This window comes from Equus caballus, chromosome 18, assembly GCF_041296265.1.
Source record: "Equus caballus isolate H_3958 breed thoroughbred chromosome 18, TB-T2T, whole genome shotgun sequence".
NCBI classification, from domain to species: Eukaryota; Metazoa; Chordata; class Mammalia; order Perissodactyla; family Equidae; genus Equus; species Equus caballus.
Genome location: NC_091701.1, coordinates 12,581,495 through 12,601,501, shown reverse-complemented (window position 1 = coordinate 12,601,501; position 20,007 = coordinate 12,581,495).

Sequence of the window (20,007 nt, the reverse complement as noted above, 5' to 3'; positions counted from 1 at the left end):
TTTCCCAGCCCATGTGCATGTGGTGGCTTTTTCCATTGTGTTTCAGGGTGTTCTGTGGCTCCGAGCGCCAGGCAGAGCCATGGGGGCGGCGGACGCCAGCACGGCTGTCAACACCCAGCAGTGATGAATCACAGGGAATCAGATCACAAGGCGATTACCTCTGGCACCTTCATGAGAGGTGCTACCAGCCAGAACTCATGGGAACCTGCTGGTGCTTGTGAGCCATCCCAGACCCCAACCCAGGCCCCAGCGTGTCAAGCAGGCTGAGAAGGGAAGGGGGAGCACCAGGGGTCTCTCTTGAGGAGTCCCTGGATGGAGGCTGGAGTTGCTGTGACCCCAGCAAACCCCAATGGCTCCAGAGATGCCAGTAGGCCCCAGAAGGACAGGGCTATGTCCACTTTATTCTCACTGTGTCCCAGGGTCCGAGCACAGCACCTGGCACTCAGCAGGGGCTCATGGCTTGTTAGCCTAATGAGCTAATAAATCCAAATGGCACTTGCTGAACTCATCAGATGACAGTATGTGAAGAAGTCAGAAGCTCCCAGTGGGTCCGTAGTAGCTGTGGGTGCTTTAAGGTGATGCCTACTGTGTGCGGAGCCCTACTGAGTGTGAGGCCCTGTGCAGTCGAGACTTTCTGATGGCACGTGAGGGAGAGATTTTTACCCTATTTTATAGACAATGAGTTGAGGCACATAGAAGCAAAGAGCCTTTGTAAATCTTGCCCAGCGAATGCATGGTGGGGTGCCTTCAAACCCCAGTCTGCCTGGCTGCAGAGTCAGCCGTTTCCATCCTGCTCTGCTGCCCAAGAACAACCCGTTTGTTCTCCATCTCCCAGTGGGGCACGACCAACCGCCACGGCCCGTCTCCTTTTCCTGAGTGGAAACAACTGCCAGGGCCTTGAAGAGAGATTCCAATAGCTTCCTCCTGGGGCAAGAAGCCAGGAGGGAAGGATGGAGGAGATGCTGGAGGAGAAGGGGAAGGTGGGAGCAACAGAGTCCCCTTCCCTGGGCTGGGGTTCCCACTCCATAGTTCCTCCTGCTTTTCACGTGCCCTTCACCTCTTTCCCAACCTCTGATCACAGCTTCTCTACAAGCTTGAGGATTCCTCTCACCTCCATTTCCCATGACCCAGCCCTGCCCCCTGCCCTTACGTCCCCGGTTCCATGGTTCACACAGACGAGCATGATTGCCCTTACTTACGAGGCTGGGAAAGCTCAGTCCTTGGCTTTGTTTTCAGTTAAATCCCAAGAAGCCCTGTTTGTTACTCCTTCCCACCTGTGGGAGGCGCCACTCTCTGTGTAATGCCCTCCCCTTTAGGGCGAGCTGGATTCAGTGATTCCCCTGTAGGCAGTAGGAGGCCAGGAGGCTCAGTGTTTAACTTTGTTCTGCAGCCGGAGGACTCGCCTCACCCTGCGGCTCTGGAGCTGATATCTTAGGGTCTGACTGAAAGCTGTGAACTGGCTCCCGACACAAATGCGCATTATGCTCAGCACGGTTTTCAGGTTTGTGAGCCCCTTCCTAAAGCCTCATCTTGGAGACCTCCATTTATGGTCTCTAGGCAAAAAGTAAGTTTCCTGAAAGGTTAACTTTTCTTTAAAACTGCGCTGAGAGCTTACCATCCACCAAATGTGACTGAAGTCCCACCACTGGTGACAGCCGGAATAGGGTTTGAAGGCAGCCCATCTGGCTCCCAACCGCCTCTCTGTCTATCTGTCTGTCTGTTTGTTAAGCAATTTTTGTTGCTTGTTCTGCCCTGTTTTAGGTACATTCCACAGGTAGTGAAATGCACACATATTAAGTGAACATTTTGATAAGTTTTGACAAAAGTTTACACCATGTGACTCATACTGAAGTCATGATCTACAACATCTCCATCATTCCAGAAAGTTCCCTCATACCCTCTTCACTCCATCTCCTTCTCGCTCCCCTACTCAACACGGAGGCAACCGCTCTTCTGACTGCTGCTCTCATAGATTAGTCCCGCTGCTTCTTGATGCTCTTACAAGTGGACTCAAAATTACATGCACTTTTGTGTCTGGCTTCTTTCACTCGGCATAATTTCTGTGTGATTTGTTCATATTGTATCTACCTGAAATTTCTTCCCTTTTGTTATTGAATATAAATTTATCATATGAATATACTGTAGTTTGTGCATTCTCCTTTGATAGATCCTTGGACATTTCCATTTTTTGACTATTATGACTAAAGATGCCACACATATTCTTGTCAAGCTTTTCGCAGGCACGTATAGACTTAGTTCTCTTGAGTAAAGACCTAGGAATGAAATTCCTTAGTCAAAGTGTAGGTGTATGTTTACATTGTTAGAAACTTCAGGTTTTCTAAAGTGTTTGTACCGTGTTGTCTTTTGTTTAACCTTTAATATTAGATATGTTTTCAACTGTCTCAATAACTTTTGGGAGTAGGTGGGTTTCAATGAATGAATGAATGAATGACTCAACAAACTACTCACCCTCCAACCTAGCATGAGGCCAACATGGAGCCACCCAGCCCACTGACCTTCTGTGGCCTTTCTCCAACTCATGGCTGCTCCATTTGTGCAGCAAACCACACCAAGAACCCAAGCCCAGGCCACCAGGGGATCCCCTCCTGGGTTTTCAAACCACATTCCTATTGAAGACGCATTGGCAGGAAACCTAGCCAAGCTGACCTAAAGACACAACATTCTATTGACTAGGAAGGCAGGAGGCAGATGCCACGACTGCAGAGAAAGAGCAGCCCTGGGCACCGTTCCCAGCTCCGGCACCAACTGGTCCTCCAAATGGGCTTGGAATCTCTAAGGCGCCCTCCCCCTCAGAGGTCAACTGTGGGCAGTGACTCATCCAATGGATTACAATATCAGAGGCAGCTGAGGATGGGGCTCAGGTGCTGGTTTCACCCCTCCTTGGGCAACCCATCTCCTGGCACTTCACCTTTCCCTGACAACTCAGCTGTACCTGGAGCCTTTGGAAGTTTCCGACCATGATTCTCTATTATCAGAAGTGATTCTCTAACACCAAGCTCTTCCCATCCTCATTCTGAAACCTTGGTTCCTTGAGAACTTTGTTTCCCATGACCTCATTGTCTAGGGAGAAGTGGAATCCCGAAGGAGGGTAGAATGAAATCATTAGTCAGAGAAGCTACGAGTAGAGAGGGCCTTGGATCCCTAGAAAAAGGGGAGGGGTAGCGGGGTCCTTGTCACCCTGCCTCCTGCTCTAGGATGGAGCTTGCCTCCAGTGGTTTCGAGTTCACTGTTTTCTGTGTGGGAAGAGCCAGAGGCAGCATGTCCAGTGGGCACTCTGAAGCCCACAGGATCACGCCACTGTCATCCCATCAGCATCTTTGGGCAAATTAGAAGATGTGCCCTTTCTCTGGCTGGAGTGGAGTGTGAACTGGAGCTCAGCCCACTAGTCCCCAGGCAGGTGCCCTCTCTGTGAAGGGCACGACTTACCAGCTGTAAGTGGTGGCCCTGGGAGAGGTGCCTGGCCTGGCTGACGTGCACTCTTGGTGCTGCTCCCAAGAAGGAGCCACAAGGATTGTCTGCTGACATGCGCTGTCTGTGCAGCAGCCTCACCGAGGGGCGAGGCTGTGTCTGGGATGTGTTTCTCTGACAATGGTGCATGGTCTGGGTCCTGCCCCCTCATAGCTGGTATGGAAACACCACAGTTCCCTCATAACTGATCCCAAACCATGATGCAATCACCCAGATTCCTGGCAGCGGGTTAAGAAGGGAGGTTGTAAACAAGGGCACTGTTATATAAATTCACATTGATTTCACAAAATCCTTTGTGAACCCTAAGTTCCCAGAGATTCTGGCCACTGTAGTGCATCTCCAGCCTGTCTGGCTTCACAGCCCTGTGCCCTGGAGTTTAGAGCAATGGGTTTCACTAGAACTGCATCTTCTTCAGGCAGGTGAGCCTCTTGTCACCTGAATGAATGAATGAATGAACCACCCAACAAATCACTCACTCACCAACCCCAGCGTGAGGCCAACATGGCCTCTCCCAGCTCATTCTGGATAACACTGTGCATGTAAGAAGACTTCAGAATCCTCTGTTTTTGTTTGTTTGTTTTACAATCAAAAACACAGTAAGATTGCCTCTAATTTCCAACATCAGATATTTGAAAAACTCTATCCAAATGCCAATGAGCACAGACCCTGGAGGCAGCTGGTTGGCTGAAGTCCTGGCCACCCCCCCCCCCCCGTTTCACATCTGTGTGACTGACAGCTTCTTGAACTCCTCTGAACCCTGAATCCTTCGTTTTTAAATAAGGATGGTACCTACTTCCTCCAGTTGAGGTAAAGATTAAACAAGGTACTGGATGTGAAGCTCCTGGCCCACCATAAGTATAAGCACTTGACAAATTATCAGGAGACGAGACATCTGAATGGCTGGTTCCTCCTTTGACCTGGATGCATGGATAGAACAGTTTTAAAAAGTTATAAGTGAAGAGGAAGCAACTGAACAAATGGTGCTTTTTGAAGACTGTTGAAATTCAGAGGCTGAGCCAAATGACCCCTTTCCTTGAAAAGGCGTCAGGCCAGCATCCACGTGCGAGGGACTGAGCTGTTTGTCTCTTCAACGGGGTGACGCTCGAATAATGATGTTGGCCAGCACTGCCCCTAATTGAGTTTTAATTACAGCACTTCCAGGAAGAATGAAGTTAAACCTCTGTTCTCCCTGCATAATTAAATTTAGGTTAGATATCTGGAGAATTCTTATCCCACACAGGTACTGTTTCTCCTCGTCTGAAGAGGGATTTCAAAATTGGACATTGTTGTTTAATGGATGAAGTTTAAGAATGACACCTGGGCTTTGCTCCTCTTTAATTACGAATAGTTAATTGTCGAAAGAACCTAATTAGATTGCCACCGGAGGGAGATGTGGGTGGAGATGAGACGGATCTCTTCATTAGGTATGGTTCCGAGGAAAGAGGGGCCAACATGTCTGTGGGATTCTGAGGGCTTCTCAGCAGGGCAATCATAATTTTGAGAGACCCCACTCTGCCTTGGTGAGCCTGTTAGGTGCTTTTGAGCCAAACACTGCTGGCTCTTAAAGCAGCAAAGGAAAGCCAGAGGCCTGGGCCCGATCCTTGAGGTGCCTCCAGCTTGTCCAAGGAGAGGAATCCGCAAGCCCGAGGGAGAGGTGAAGGCACTTCCTCAAAGCCCCCCCATGGGGGACTGATGACAAGTTCTAAATGGCATCTGAGAAGTCAGCTCGCTGGGGCCTGCAGGGGTCTGCAGAAGGCTGTGTGGACCCAAGTCCAAGTTCAGCTCTCCCAAGTACAAGCTCCGAGGCCTTGGACAAGTTACTTGACCTCTCCGTGACCCAACGTTCTCATCTGTAAAATGGCGCCCACCTCGCAGAGCTGTAGTGAGGCATGAAGGCAGAAAATGCTGAGCGCGGGGGCTGGCCCTTATTTCATGCTGGAAAAACCAGTAGCTGTTCTTATAATTACAGGCCTTCCCGATGCTGAGGATTCTCAGACGAACTCACCTAAACCTCATTTGAACAGGTTTTGTTTTCCACTGAGGTCATCTCCTGAGCTAGGACCTAAAAGAGGTCAGCCTCGAAATACCCACACATGTGTATGGGGGACGGCGGACCCCCGGGGTAAAGCCTTATGGAAGGGTGTTCCAGAGGGCTGGGACGGGGGCTGGGTTATCTCTGCTTCCTAGACCCCGCACCCTGTGGGTACCTGGGGACGGCTGCTGACCTGACTCAGACACGGTCACTACTGCCCTCCTCGCCATTTTGCCACGATCTAGAATGTTTGTGAAACGAACAGCTAACTAGCTGAGTAGCCCAGAGGTTTTCAACCAGGGGCAATTCCTCCCCTCTCCCCCAGAGGACATTTGGCAACATCTGGAGACATTTTGGTTGTCATAACTGGGAACTGGGTGGGGGTTGTTACTGGCGCCTTGTGAGTAGAGGCCAGGGACACTGCTAAACTTCCTATGATGCACAGGACAGCCCCCCGTGACAAAAAAAATTATCTAGCTCGAAATGTCAATAGTGCCGAGCTGAGAAACCCTGGAGTCACCTGCTCCAGATCCAGGGCAGCAAGCCTGGCAGAGCAGTCTCTGGATCCGTGTGAAAGTGTGGCCTGAGGGATGCACTCCACAGACAAGTGCTCCCGTTAGCAGCCCTCACCGGGTGTCCTGCACAGGGAGTCCCAGCCAGCGTTCTCTGATAAAAGGCTGGGGGGCCCAGCGCGGGTTGGGGGGTGGTGGGTAGCTGCTCACTTGGTTGGTTATGAAATTGACCAGGGAGTGTGTTCTACAGCGTGGCCACCAGATGGCGATATCGGAATGCTCTTTCCCGCGGAATACTTGCACCTGGGCGGACCTGTCTCTCCCCAGGGGGCGAAGCTTGCACCTGGTCCACTGCTTAAAGCACCTGGTAGATGGGGCGGGAGGCATGCACTGGAGAGAGGGCTCAATATCCCCTTCTTGCTTAGCAAGCCCGGGTCGCTGACAGCCTTATCCTCCTTCCCAAACAAATTGAGAGTCACCCCCCTTCAACCTCTCTGTTAGCAGTGAGCATTCTGAAAGGTTATTGTGCTCCATCATTCTAAAAATGCACCTTGTCATCCCGGTCTGAAAGACGACCGAGATCGTACGCTAGGAAACGGGGAGGTGGCAGAGAGGGGAGCTATGTGATGGGGGCTGGTACATCCCTCAGGCCACAGTTCATGCCTGAGGCTCTGCACAAATTATCTCATTTGATCATCCCGGCACCCAGACTTGGTGGGCCGTTTTAGAGAGAGGCTTGGTAACCAGCCAAAGTCGCACAGCAGGTCCAAGTCCAGTCCTCCCCACGACCCCGTGGAGCCTCTTGTTTACCATCATTGTGGGAGAGTTTCATGTGTGAGCTCAGGGGAGTGGATTGGCTGCTGGCTACGTTTGGGGGACCATGTAATTTACTGCGCAAAGGAGGACACTTTGGAGAGCGAGAAGGGGCACTAACTGGACAAGCTGGGACAGCAGGGGCAAAGCCGACACGAGGTCACCCTAGCTGAGTTGCCATTCCTCTGTTATACCCCAGGCTTCTGAGAACCAAGCAGGATTTTTTTCAGCTTTCGTGAGATTTGGACGAGCTGGGGGAGGAAGAGTAAGAAAACTGGAAAGGCTGGACCTTGGGGTGCCCCGCTGGGACCAGTGGGGTGTGGCCTGCCTTCCCATGATTCCAGGCGGGTGGAGAGTCTGTGCATCCAGGGGAAACTGTGAACTAAAGAAAAGGTGTGTTGTTTCATAGTTTTCACCTGGAGAGCCCTGTGCGTCTTGTGGTATTTTGATACATGTGTGTAGTCTGCGTGTGTGCACCACCTCAACGATTGTGTTCCTGATTGTGAACGTGTCCCTTATCAATCTATTGCCTCACGTGTCCCAATCCATCCTTCTTTGCCCCTGCTTGTGATCCTGGATCTGATTCCTGCCAACATTTCTCCTTTGCCAGCTGGCACGATGCTGCGCTTTGCCAGTAGAGGGCGCTGGAGGTACACTGCAGGAGGAAGGGGCTTGTCTTCCTGGTTCCCCAGGCTTTGCTTCCTTCTTGCTGTCCTGTGCAGGACCCCCATGGAGCCCTCTCCACCAGTCCGTGGCTTTCTTGTGAGTTCTGCAGGCACCTCCTCTGGCTTCCAGTGGGTTCAAGAACATCCCCTCAGGGTGTATTCCTGGAAGCTTCCTGGTGAATCTCACCAGTGCCCCAGCCAGTTTTCCAGAAAGTTCCATGGCATTCCCTTCAGCAGCTTCCTGGACAGTTTCTTTGTCACACCCAGGGGCAGTTTTATGCTTGGCTGTCTCCACTTGCGTTGCCCTCAGCTACTTCGCTATCCAGTGGGCCACAGCCCCACCCCTTCCAACAAGATTTGAATCTCAGCCTCATGTGTGGGGAGGGAGGGCTCCTAAGTCTGTGCTTCCCCAGGGTACCATGCCTCAGCCCTCGGGTAGGGCCTGCCCCCTGTGTCTGCCGTCCCCAGATTCCTTAGAGTCCTCCTCACCATTGAAAGCTAAAGCCCTATTACTACATTCCCCTGTTACTAGTTAATAATTCTTCACTTAACTTTTCCTGCTTAAATCCTGTGTATTTCTGGTCTCTTGTCTCGACCAGTGAAGGTTTTTGGTCTATTGATATCTGTCTGCTCTTAGGATTGTTTTTGTGTTTATCCTGCTTATCAATGGACTTGTTTGTAGAAATACATCAGGAAATGAATTCTTTCATTCCACTGAGGGCAGGAGACATGAGTGAGTGTGCTAAGTGGTTTCAGATGGGTGACCCTGACAGTGCGCAGAGCTGCGTAATGCAAATAGCCTCTGAAAAGCAATTCTCCCTGTGCTTTCAAGCTCCCAGGATTGGAAACACTGGGCTGATTATACTACTTGGCAATAAGAGGCAGATAACTCATCTCCCCTCTCTAGGCCTCAGGATTTTCTTTTGTAAAATGAGAGTGAATACACGGTGTTCTCTAGCATACCTGCAAGCTATGAGAGTCTTAAATTCCATGACTGAATGTATGGTCCAGAACCTTCTATGCTTTCTCATCTTATGCAGATGTAGAATCTTCAGTCTGGCATTCAAGGTTGCCTGTTTCTTTGCCAAGTAAAAGCATCATTTCCAACAAATGTGCCACCACCTTGTTGTATATTATTGCCTTATTGCAACCAACAAATCTTGCTGTGTTAGTCATTTGTCCTTTAGTGAGAATTAGTTGAGAAAGATCATCTGATCCAATGCTCACCTTTGCAGAGGTGGCAGTGGAGGCCCAGAATGGTTAACTGCTTTGCCCAGTGCTAAAGCCAAGACTAGAACCCAGGTCGCTTGACTTCCGGTTCAGTGTCTGCCACCATATTGCTCCCGTACCATCTTTTAAATTCCCTATGAATTCTTTTCTTGAGATCATGTTTGAATGGCAGGAGAAAGAGAAGATCCCATATTTTGGGGATTGGGCTGGGGGTCACAATTTATAGGAGAAAAATACAAGGGGATTCTGAAGGAGAGGGTGAGGGAATTGTGAAGACCAGCTTCCTCTTGCTGGTGGTAAATGCAAGGTAGCTCCATGCAGCTCCTTAAGCCAAAGCACTTTAAGGATGCTTTTACTGAGGCTGAATCTGTCACATACCTCATACAGTAAGCAGGCTCTTCATCTATTTTTGTGTGATCTAATCCAGTGGTTCTTGGCCGGGGGAAGCTTTCTCCCCAAGGGACATATGGCAATGTCTGGAGACATTTTCACTGTCACGATTTTGGAAGGGGTACTACTGGCATTTAGTGGGTAGAGGCCAGAGATGCTGCTAAACATGCTAAAATGCACAGGACAGCCCCCAAGAACAAAGCACTATCTGATCCAAAATGTCAATAGCGCCAAGGTTGGGAAACCCCAATCTAATCAAACATGTTTCTTAAAATCGTGGACTCACAGAGCTGATAGCAGCCATCCTAATGGGCGTGAGGTGGTATCTCATTGTGGTTTTGGTTTACACTTCCCTGATGATTAGGGATGCTGAGCATCTTTTCATGGGGCTTTTTTGGCCGTTTGTATATCTTCTTTGAAGAAATGTCTATTCAAGTCCTTTGGCCATATTTTAAAATTTGATTATTTTATTGAGGTTGTATTGGTTTATAACATTGTGTAATTTCAGGTGTACATTATTATATTTCAGTTTCTGTATAGACTGCCTCGTGCTCACCACCAATAGTCTAATTTTTTTTTAAAGATTTTATTTTTTTCCTTTTTCTCACCAAAGCCCCCTGATACATAGTTGTATATTCTTCGTTGTGGGTCAATAGTCTAATTTTTATCCTTCACCACACATATATGCCCCTTTACCCCTTTTGCCCTCCCCTACCCCTTCCCCTCTGGTAACCACTAATCTGTTATCTTTATCCATGTGTTTGTTTATCTTCCACATATGAGTGAAATCATGTGGTGTTTGTCTTTTTCTGTCTGTTTTATTTTGCTTAGCATAATACCCTCAAGGTCCATCCATGTTGTTGCAAATGACACGATTTTGTCTTTTTTATGGCTAAGTAGTATTCCATTGTATATATAGATCATGTCTTCTTTATCCATTCATCAGTTGATGGGCACTTGGGGTGCTTCCACGTCTTGGCTATTGTGAATGATGCTGCAATGAACAAAGGACTGCGTAAGTCTCTTTGAATTGTTGATTTCATGTTCTTTGGATAAATAACCAGTAGTAGGATAGCTGGATCATATGGTAGTTCTATTTTTAATTTTTTGAGAAATCTCTATTTGTACTTTATATATTCTGGATATCAACTTCTTATCAGATATGTGATTTGCGAGTATTTTCTCCTGTCCTGTAAGTTGTTTTTTGACTCAATTGATCGTCTCTTGATGCACAGAAGTTTTTAATTTTTATGTAGTCCAATTAATCTATTTTTACTTTTGTTCCCTGTGCTTTTAGTGTCATATCCAAGAAATCATTGTTTTACTCAATGTCATGAAGTTTTCCCCTATGTTTTCTTCTAAGAGTTTTATAGTTTTAGCCCTTACATTTAGGTCTTTGATCCATTTTGAGTTAATTCTTGCATATGGTATAAGGTAAGGGTCCAACATCTTTCTTTTGCGTGTGAATATCCAGTTTTCCAAGCACCATTTGTTGAAAAGACTTTCCTTTCCCATTGAGTAATGGTGACACCTTGTTGAAAATCATGTGACCGTATATGTGAGGGTTTATTTCTGGGCTCTCTAATCCATTTCATTGGTCTATATGTCTGTCTTTATGCTGGTACCACATGGTTTTCATAACTGTAGGTTTGTAATAAGCATTGAAATCAGGAAGTGTGAGACCTCCAACTTTGTTCTTTTTCAAGATTGTTTTAGCTACTTGGAGTTCTTTGAGACTTCATATGAATTTTAGAATGGATTGTTATATTTCTGCCAAAAAATCCATTAGGACGTTTTTTAGGAATTGCATTGAGTCTGTGGATGGCTTTGGGTGGTGTGGACATTTTAACAATATTCAGTCTTCCAATCCCTGAGCGCAGAACGCCTTTCCATTTATTTGTGTCTTCTTCAGTTTATTTGATCAATATTTTATAGTTTTTAGTGTCTAGACATTTCACCTCCTTGGTTAAGTTTGTTCTCAGCATTTTATTCTTTTTTTGATGCTACTGTAAATGAAATTGTTTTCTTAATTTCTTTTTTAGATTGTTCACTGTTAGTGTATAGAAATGCAACTGACTTTTGCATGTTGATTTTGTATCCTCAACCTTGCTAAATTCATGTATTAGTTCTAACAGAGTTGTGTGTTTGTGTGGAATTTTTAGAGTTTTCTACAAGTAAAATCGTGTCATCTGCAAACAGGGATAGTTTTGTTTCTTGCTCCTCTATTTGGATGCCCTTTGTTTATTTTTCTTTTCTAATTGCTCTGGCTATGACTCCCATTTCTATGTTAAATAGAAGTGGCAAAAGCAGGCATCTTTGTCTTCTTCCTGATCTTAGAAGAAAAGCTTTCAGTCTTTCACCATCAAGTATGATGTTAGCGATGGGCTTTTCATATGCAGTCTACATATTATTATACTGAGATAGTATCTTCTTTTCCTAGTTTGTTGAGTGCTTTTATGATGAAACGGTGTTGAATTTTGTCAAATACTTTTCATGTATCAGTTGAGATTTGTCTTCTCTCTTTTTTCCTTTGTCAACCTAGCTAAAGGTTTGTCAATTTTGTTGATCTTTTCAAAGAACCAACTCTTGGTTTTGTTGATTTTCTCTATTCTTTTTCTATTCTCTATTTCATTTATCTCTACTCTGATTTTTATTGTTTCCCTTTCTTTTCTAGCTTTGGGTTTAGTTTGTTCTTCTTTTTTTAGTTACTTAAGGTGTAAATTTAGGTTGTTGATTTAAGTTCTTTCTTCTTTTTTGATGTAAGCATCTCTAGCTATAAATTTCCCTCTTAGCACTGCTTTTGCTGCATCTGTAAGTTTTGACATATTGTATTTTTATTTTCATTTGTCTCAAGATATTTTCTAATTTCCCTTGTGATTTCTTCTTTGATCTATTGGTTGTTTAAGATGGCTCTTGGATGAAAAGATAGTTCAGGACAATCAGATCCCTTCTCTGAGGAATCTGGACTAAGAAATGTCCAGAAGTGAGTCCATTGCTATTAGAAGCTAAGGCTGACGACTCTGTTGTAGAGAGAAGGCAAGCTGGACCATGGACAGTCTGAAATTATAACAGAGTAGACACAAGAGAATTAGAGAAGTTAGAGAGAAAAGCATGGGCCCAGAAAAGAAGCCATGGGAATCTCCAGTCCCTAAACCCACCACAGTGGCTGATAGCACTCCATCAAATTTCTGGTTTCAGTTTGTAAATAACTTTACGGTAATCTTCCCATTCCCTAAGGTAACTTGAGTGAGTCACTGGTTGTTGTGACAAAAAGATTTCAGTGTACACTATGATGTCAATTAAAATGCATATTTTAAAAAATTTTCTTGGATTAAAGACTAGAAGAGAAAACAGCAAGCTGTTAACAGTGGGTATTTCTATTGTGAGAGTATAACTGGTGATATTAATTTTCTTTCTATATACTAGTCTGTAGTTTCCAAATTTGGGGGGATGACTATGTATTTCTTTCATAATCTGTTAACAAAAATGTAAACTTATCCATCTGTGGCACTCTGTGTCCTGCTGTAGGACACAGATTATCATTCTCCCTGTCTTCAAGGAGTTTATGATCAAGAACTAGCAGTCTAGCCATGTTCAAAGTCACTTGGGATGGATTCTGGCAACATGGTTATAGCAGTGTAGTTTTGAAATTTCTGTAAATCCTCCATTAAAGCACATATAACAACCAGGATAACAAAATTTAAAACTCATGAACCATAGCTACAACCAAACTGAGTGAAAAGATATGCTCACAAACCCCAAAATATGAATGGAGGAGACAAGTCACTGACAGCTACAAGACCTGTTTGACGTCAGCGTCCATTCAGAATGAAGACAAGGGGTCTCTGATGGTCCTGAGGACACAACTCCAAAATCACCGCAGGTGCTCACTGGAAACCACAGTGGGCCAATCTGAGAACAGCAGCTGAAACTGGAAGGGGCTTCTGCAGAAGCCAATTTACGGGTGAACACAGAGACCTCAGTATGGTCTGGAAGTGTTGGAGTTGTAAGGACCTTGTAAACCAAATAAAATATGGCTCCCGGGAAAGAGCCCTACCCTGCGGAGAAACTGCTGAGGGTGGAATTCAAATTGAGCAAGACAGGGACAATAGAGACAAAAGCAAAAACAATCCACGAGGAAGGAAGGAGAGGAGGCAGGCATCGCAAAGTAGCACTATGTTTTCGATTGCTTCATAAAAAAGAACACAGGAAGGAAGCCAGAGCTGTGAAGTGCTGGCCCACCGACACTCCTAAAAGTACGAGAAATGTCACTTCCCCTGAAAATGAGCAACAGAAAAGGATTTCCAAAGGATATATACAAAGTAATTTAAGAAGAAAAAAATAGGAACAAAATAATGTTCCTACACAAATGATGAAAGCTGGCTAAAAAGACATGCCCACAAACCATATGAAACTATACCCTAATATTCCAAATGATGTAAAAAAAAAAAATTTAAGTGATAGAAAGGACCACATACAAATGAATTAGGAAAGCTCAGAAATTAGGTCGCTAGAGCAAGGAAGATTTGTAAAGAGAGATTAACATTCAGAAAAGAATTAGAAATAAAAGATAAAAATTATAAATGAAAACTGAACTAAAATAAACACAAGTGACAAATGACAGTGGGTAGTGCCTTAAGACAAAGAGAAGATGGAAAGTAGAAAATTTTAAATATAAAGAATAAACAAAGAATTTTTTTAGGGCATTCAAGAAAAAACAATAGACATAGAAGATATGGAAAGAAGATCCAGCCTATGTGTAAGAAAAAGTCACAAAGAAGAAGAAAAAACAGTGGAACAGAATAGGTGCCAGCCAGGTGCTATAGCAGTTAAGTATGCACGCTCCACTTTGGTGACCTGGGGCTCGCTGGTTCGGATCCCGGAGGCGGACCTATGCACTGCTTATCAAGCCATGCTGTAGTAGGCATCCCACATATAAAGTAGAGGAAGATGGTCATGGATGTTAGCTCAGGGCCAGTCTTCCTCAGCAAAAAGAGGAGAATTGGAGGCAGATGTTAGCTCAGGGCTTATCTTCCTCAAAAAACCAAAAATGGAACAGAACAAATACTGTAATCTTTAAATGAAGAAACATTCCTGAAATTTAAAAAACAAAAAGATTTGAAACCATATACTGAAAAGATATAGCACATACCTAGGGAAACTGATCCAAAATGGCAACACTGAGACATAGTCTAGTAAATTACTGGACTTTAAAGGAAGAAAATCCATTGGAAATCCAGACAAAAAGACAATGCCATCCATAAAGGAAAGAAAATCAGACTGTCATCAGATTTTCAACATCAACACTATGGATTTCTATAGCCAGCCAAACTAACCTTTGAGTAGAAGACCAGAGACCACTCTTTTTACCGTGTAGGAGCAGAGATAATATTATTCTCATGGTCTGTTTCTCAGGGGTGTATTAGAAAACAATTCCAAACAACCAAAATGTTCGATTGACTGGAGAGACATCAACGCAAGGACTAGGTGGTAAGCATTAATATCTATGTATATTACAGTATACGTATGCTGTGGATCTAGAATAAATGATGCTTGTGAGAGAGACAGTACAGTATGTAACGACTATCTGCTCTGACAATATAAATACAACACAATTATTAAAAGAGAGGATGGGAAAACATGTGAAAAATAGAATAAACTTGCTAATTGTCTTAGAGTTAATAAATGAGATTACAAGGATATCACTATCCCCCGGATCAATGCTGAAGGATAGGGAAAAGAAAGGGGAAAAACTTAACTAGCCAACTTCACTACTGTTTATGGGAGATAACAACCAGACAAGAAGTGAGAAAAAAGGAGGGGGGAACTAACAGTATTCTTTGAAGATACTAGTCAAATATGGTAGCCTTTAGAAAAAAATGCAAAGTTTCCTAAAATCAAAAAGATATATTAGTAAAAGAGAGCAAATAAAACAGACCACATCGTAAAAAACTCTTCAAAAACACAGTAACTCTCAGTGGACTAGAACTGAGGCCAAATACATGGATCGTAAGATTTCATATTGGCTAATGAAGAAAAATCTGACACCATGCTTTATAAAATAGATAACACTTACAACAAAGGGGTTCAGGAAGGTTAAAAATAAAAACTTGGAGAAAAATATAACAAGCAACTGCAAATAAAAATAAATTAAGAATTGTGACTTGAGACCTAACGAAGTAGAATTCACACCACAATGCATTAAAAGAAACACAGGAGGAGTTTCTATTATGCTAAGGTCTGCAATACACAATGCTAATATACAGTTACTGATATCTACGTACCCAGCTACACATCAACAGTGTTGATGAAGCAGAAGCTACTGGGGATCAAAGGAAAAGTAGACAGACATGTAATGCTAGGGGCACTTTAATACGTCACTCTCAGTATAAGAAAGATCAAACAGACAAAAATTGGTAAGGATATAGAAGACCTACGCAACAAAATCGATAAGATAAATCTAAAGATCTATATCAAACTCTGAAGCCTGATAATAGAGAATACACATATAACTGTGTCTTAGGCTTCAAAGAAAACCTAAGTATATTCCAAGAAAGAGAAATTACATGAAAACAACATTCTTTGAACTAGAAACTTTTAGTGAGTCAAAGGCTTTTACACCTGGAAATTTAAAAAGAAGAACAACTTGCCCATAAATATTTTTTTTTAAAGATTGGCACTCGAGCTAACATCTGTTGTCAATCTTCTTTTCTTCTTCTTCTTCTCCCCAAAGCCGCCCCAGTATATAGTTGTATATTCTAGTTGTAGGTCCTTCTGGCTGTGCTGTGTGGGATGCTGCCTCAGCATGGCTTGAGGAGCGGTGCTACGTCTGCACCCAGGATCCAAACTGGTGAAACCCTGGGCCACTGAAGGGGAGCACACCAACTTAACCACTCAGCCATGGGACCTCCCTGCCCATGAGTAATTTTTGAGTCAAAGGAGAAATACAAAACAAAATTATAGAATTTCTTAAAAATAATGAAAATGTCATATATGAGATTCTATAGAATCAGGTAAAGCAATTATTGGAAGGAAATTTGCACCATTACATATCTCTATTGATGAAAATTAAAACACGAAAATAAATTGAAGACCAACTCAAAAAAAAAAAGGGAATAAAGGGAAAAAAACAAAAGAAAGCAGAAGAAAGAAGTGCTATATTTATTTTTTTAAAAGGAATTATTGTCAGCAAACAAGACAATAAAAACAACAGAACTTTAGAGATGCATACTAAAATACTGTCAGATGAAGTGATGCCATGTCTGATCTGGGCTGGGAAGTGGGTGGGGAGATAGATGAACAGAGGTTGGCCATGAGTGGGTGATGGTATATGACTTGTTACGCTATTCTTTCACATTTGCACATGCTTGACAATTTGTATTATAAAAGCTAAAGATTTTAAATGAGCTTGGATTAAAGGACTACATGAATAACAAATATATAAAACGTTAACGAATAATCACAAGAGTGAGTGTGTGGAGAGGAACTGGAGACAAGAAAACATATATTGAAAGATGAGAACCAAGAAGAACGTGATTCTCCTCCAGTAACAGTGATCATCTGGTCAAGGTCACATAGTCCAGTCATCTGTCTCTTTGCTGATGGACCCCAAGTGATGATCCACTTCCTCGTACCTTATCAGAAGAAAGGACCGGCATTGAGACTGTGCGTGGAAGATGCACATGCGGTGGCTTACCTGCTCTGGATTGGGGAAAGCAGAGGTTCTGGATCAGAACTGGTGCTGCGCCCTCCTCGGCCACAATGCCACTGTGACCTTGAGTGAACATTTTCCTGCCTATCCTAGTCTGTAAAACCACGGCATGGGCCTGGTTGACTGCGGAGGTTCTCTCCACCTCGCACATTCTACAACAGGGTAAAGAGCAAATGTAGTGCCTGCTCTCTCCTTGCTAGCACCGCACTCCTCCAGACTTTTCTGGAGGTCCAGCTTATGGAAACCTCAACTTTCCAGAACAGGGCTGTAATCTAGCATGTGATTGCAGGATGCCCTATACCAAACCGTGGCTGACCACTCATCATAGTGATGGGTCTGAAGCATCCAGAAAGGAAGGACCTCTGTTTAAGAAGAGGCTGCATTTTAGAAAACTTATATTAATGGGGTAAAACACGGCTGTCTTGATACCCAGAAGAGGCCTCAATCATCTGAAAAGCCCCCCAACATGGAACCTCCCCCTCGGTCTCCAAGGATGTAGGATGAAGGGTGAGTCCTCTCTCAGGAGGAGGTGGGCTCCGCTCTTACAGCTTTTGCTTGCTTCGTTTTGATATCTTCAATGACATCGGCGCTTATGCCTGTGCAAAACGTGAGAAAGGGACCATTTCACATGTGAATATCAACTTAAAACAAAAAGTCTCAGAACAGGGGCCGTCTGTATTCCAAAACTAATACCATGCTAATGAACAACACCACGGAGAGTGCGGCAACTCTGGTTTCTAATGGATTCTGGAAGAGGCGCTCATTAGAGATTCAAGGCTTGTGACTCACTTTAATTAAAATTTGAGCTGAGAGAGCTTGGAGAAACCAGCCCAACGAATGAGATTTAGAAGACAGGGAGGGGAGGAAGGGGCAGGATATTGACATGAATAAAGGAGACCTTAATTAAAGGATTAATGATGACAATAACAATAAAAATCGCTTCATCCTCACTTTGTGTCTACAGTTGGACCAAGTACTTTGTGAGTCAGGACCAGACTGAGGCTGCCCTTCTCGACTCAAAGGAAGTGAAATGCCAGGATCATGCAGGAAATACCTGTACATTCATTATTTGGATGTTTCTGTACAATTGAATGTTTGAAGCCTGATTTGACTGAATCAGCCTCTCCAATTCTGCACTTCATGAGATATGTATAGACTCACCTGCCTCATTTAAGAGAAGGGCCTTTCTGGAAGGCTTAATAATGATTAAGATGCCTTTAACCCCAAACTTAAACTGTAAAATAACTGTAAGAAAGTCTAATAAGATCCCCTTTGCCCCTTGATGACTATTTGAATTTTTTGGGGGTAAAAGATTGAAAATCAAGTGCTTTCAAAATAATTTCTTGATCTACGTTGCTTTTGCCCATGCTTTTGAGTCCATCAGTGATGCCTGAGGGCAGCTGATGTGTCGGACACTCACTGCCTTCTCCTGAGTTTACTCCTTCTCTGCCCAGTGGCCTCTCTTTTAGGTCTTGGAATTGAGCCCATAACAAGGACTAAAGCAAATGCTAGCAGCACATTCATTATTCACCTGGAGGAAATCATAATAATATTTTATACTTGTGTGCTTTTTCCCTCTACACCCCCTTTTCTTTGCCCAGTAGGTAGGATTTGTAAGAGTCCAGGCAAAGAGTAGAATTCCCCCCAGATTTCCATATATTAGCTATGACTTGTATCTTGCTGAGTTTCCTAAATTAAGAGTCTGTTTAAGATGAACTTAACGCAGAGACTCCGGCTAAGATGATAAATAAACTTTCATAAGCATTTAAACCTACACAATTAATTATGAATATCTTATACAACTATATCTGTAAGTAAACGCTGCCGTGCTGGGTTTCATTTAGACCGCCAATCCCTCTGCACACAGCAAGTTGGCAGCGTTCACTGGCCAGAAGTGGCTTGAGCTGGCTCTGCTTGCTCCTCGTGTCTGTTGTCATCCGCAGACCTGGCCCTGCTGTCGGGGTAGGGAGATCCTCCGAGCTGAAGGATGCCCGCACACTGAAGCCCCCTGCACACAGCTCTCCCTGTGCATCCCCTCAGCCAGGGCTCTTCCAGCCCTTGCTTGGGAGGTTTCCAAGCTCCCTGTGTTCCTCTTCTTTTTCCTTCTTCTCTTCCTCCTTCTTATTCTCTTCTTCCTTCTCCTTTATCTTCTCCCTTTCCTCTCACTTGCCGTGGAAATTAGTATGTGTTTCTCCTGTGGACAACTTCTTATTGGAAGGAAATTAATGGCCTTTGTTATGGGCTGAACTGTGTCCCCTCAAATTCCTATGTAGGAGCCCTAAGCCCCATATTTCAGGATGAGACTGTGTTTGACAATAAGGCCTTTAAAGACATAATTAAGTTAAAAGGAGGCTATTAGAGTGGGTTCTGAATCCACTATGTCGTTATAAGAAGAGGAAATTGGGACACAGACACATATAAAGGGAAGACCACGTGAAGACCACAGAAGGCGGCCACCTACAAGCCAAGGAGGGAGAGGCCTCAGGAGAAACCAGCCCTGCTGACACCTCCATCTTGGACTTCCAGCCTCCAGAACTGTGAGGAAATAAGTTTCTGTGTAAGCCACCCAGTCTGTGACATTTGTTATGGCGGCCTGAGCTGACTAAGACAATCTCTTAGAAGTACCGTGGAGAAAATACTCCCAACCTCACCCTCTTCCCCCCGGCATCCCCCACGTCTGCCTCCAAAACCTTCTCTATTTTATCCTGAAAACAGAACACAGCCAAAGTCTTCACTATCAGGTAGTCTGGCTGCAGACCCATGGCAGCGATGGAGGAAACTGTACGTTTAAAGCAAAGAGTCACTGGAACCAGCCAGTGATCTTTGCTGAGAAGCATGAATACCCCTGAGCCACCCACTTAAGTGAGCTTCTTTATGGTTTTAAAAATACCTTTGTATTTATTACTCACTGTATCCTCGCAACAGTAGGAAAAGGGGGAAACATTCAAAGAAATTAAATTTTGCCAAGGAGGAAACCATGGTTCACAGAAGGTAAATTGTTGGTCCGAGGCCATACAACTCGCCGTTAATGGAGTTTGTGTCAGTTAATGTGGTAGACATTAGTGTCATTCGCCAAATAGTTCCACCTTTCCACTTTCTGGACAGATGGCGGGATGGTATGTCTCAGCGGCTTTTGAAGGAAAGCATGTCCACGTAACTACCTTT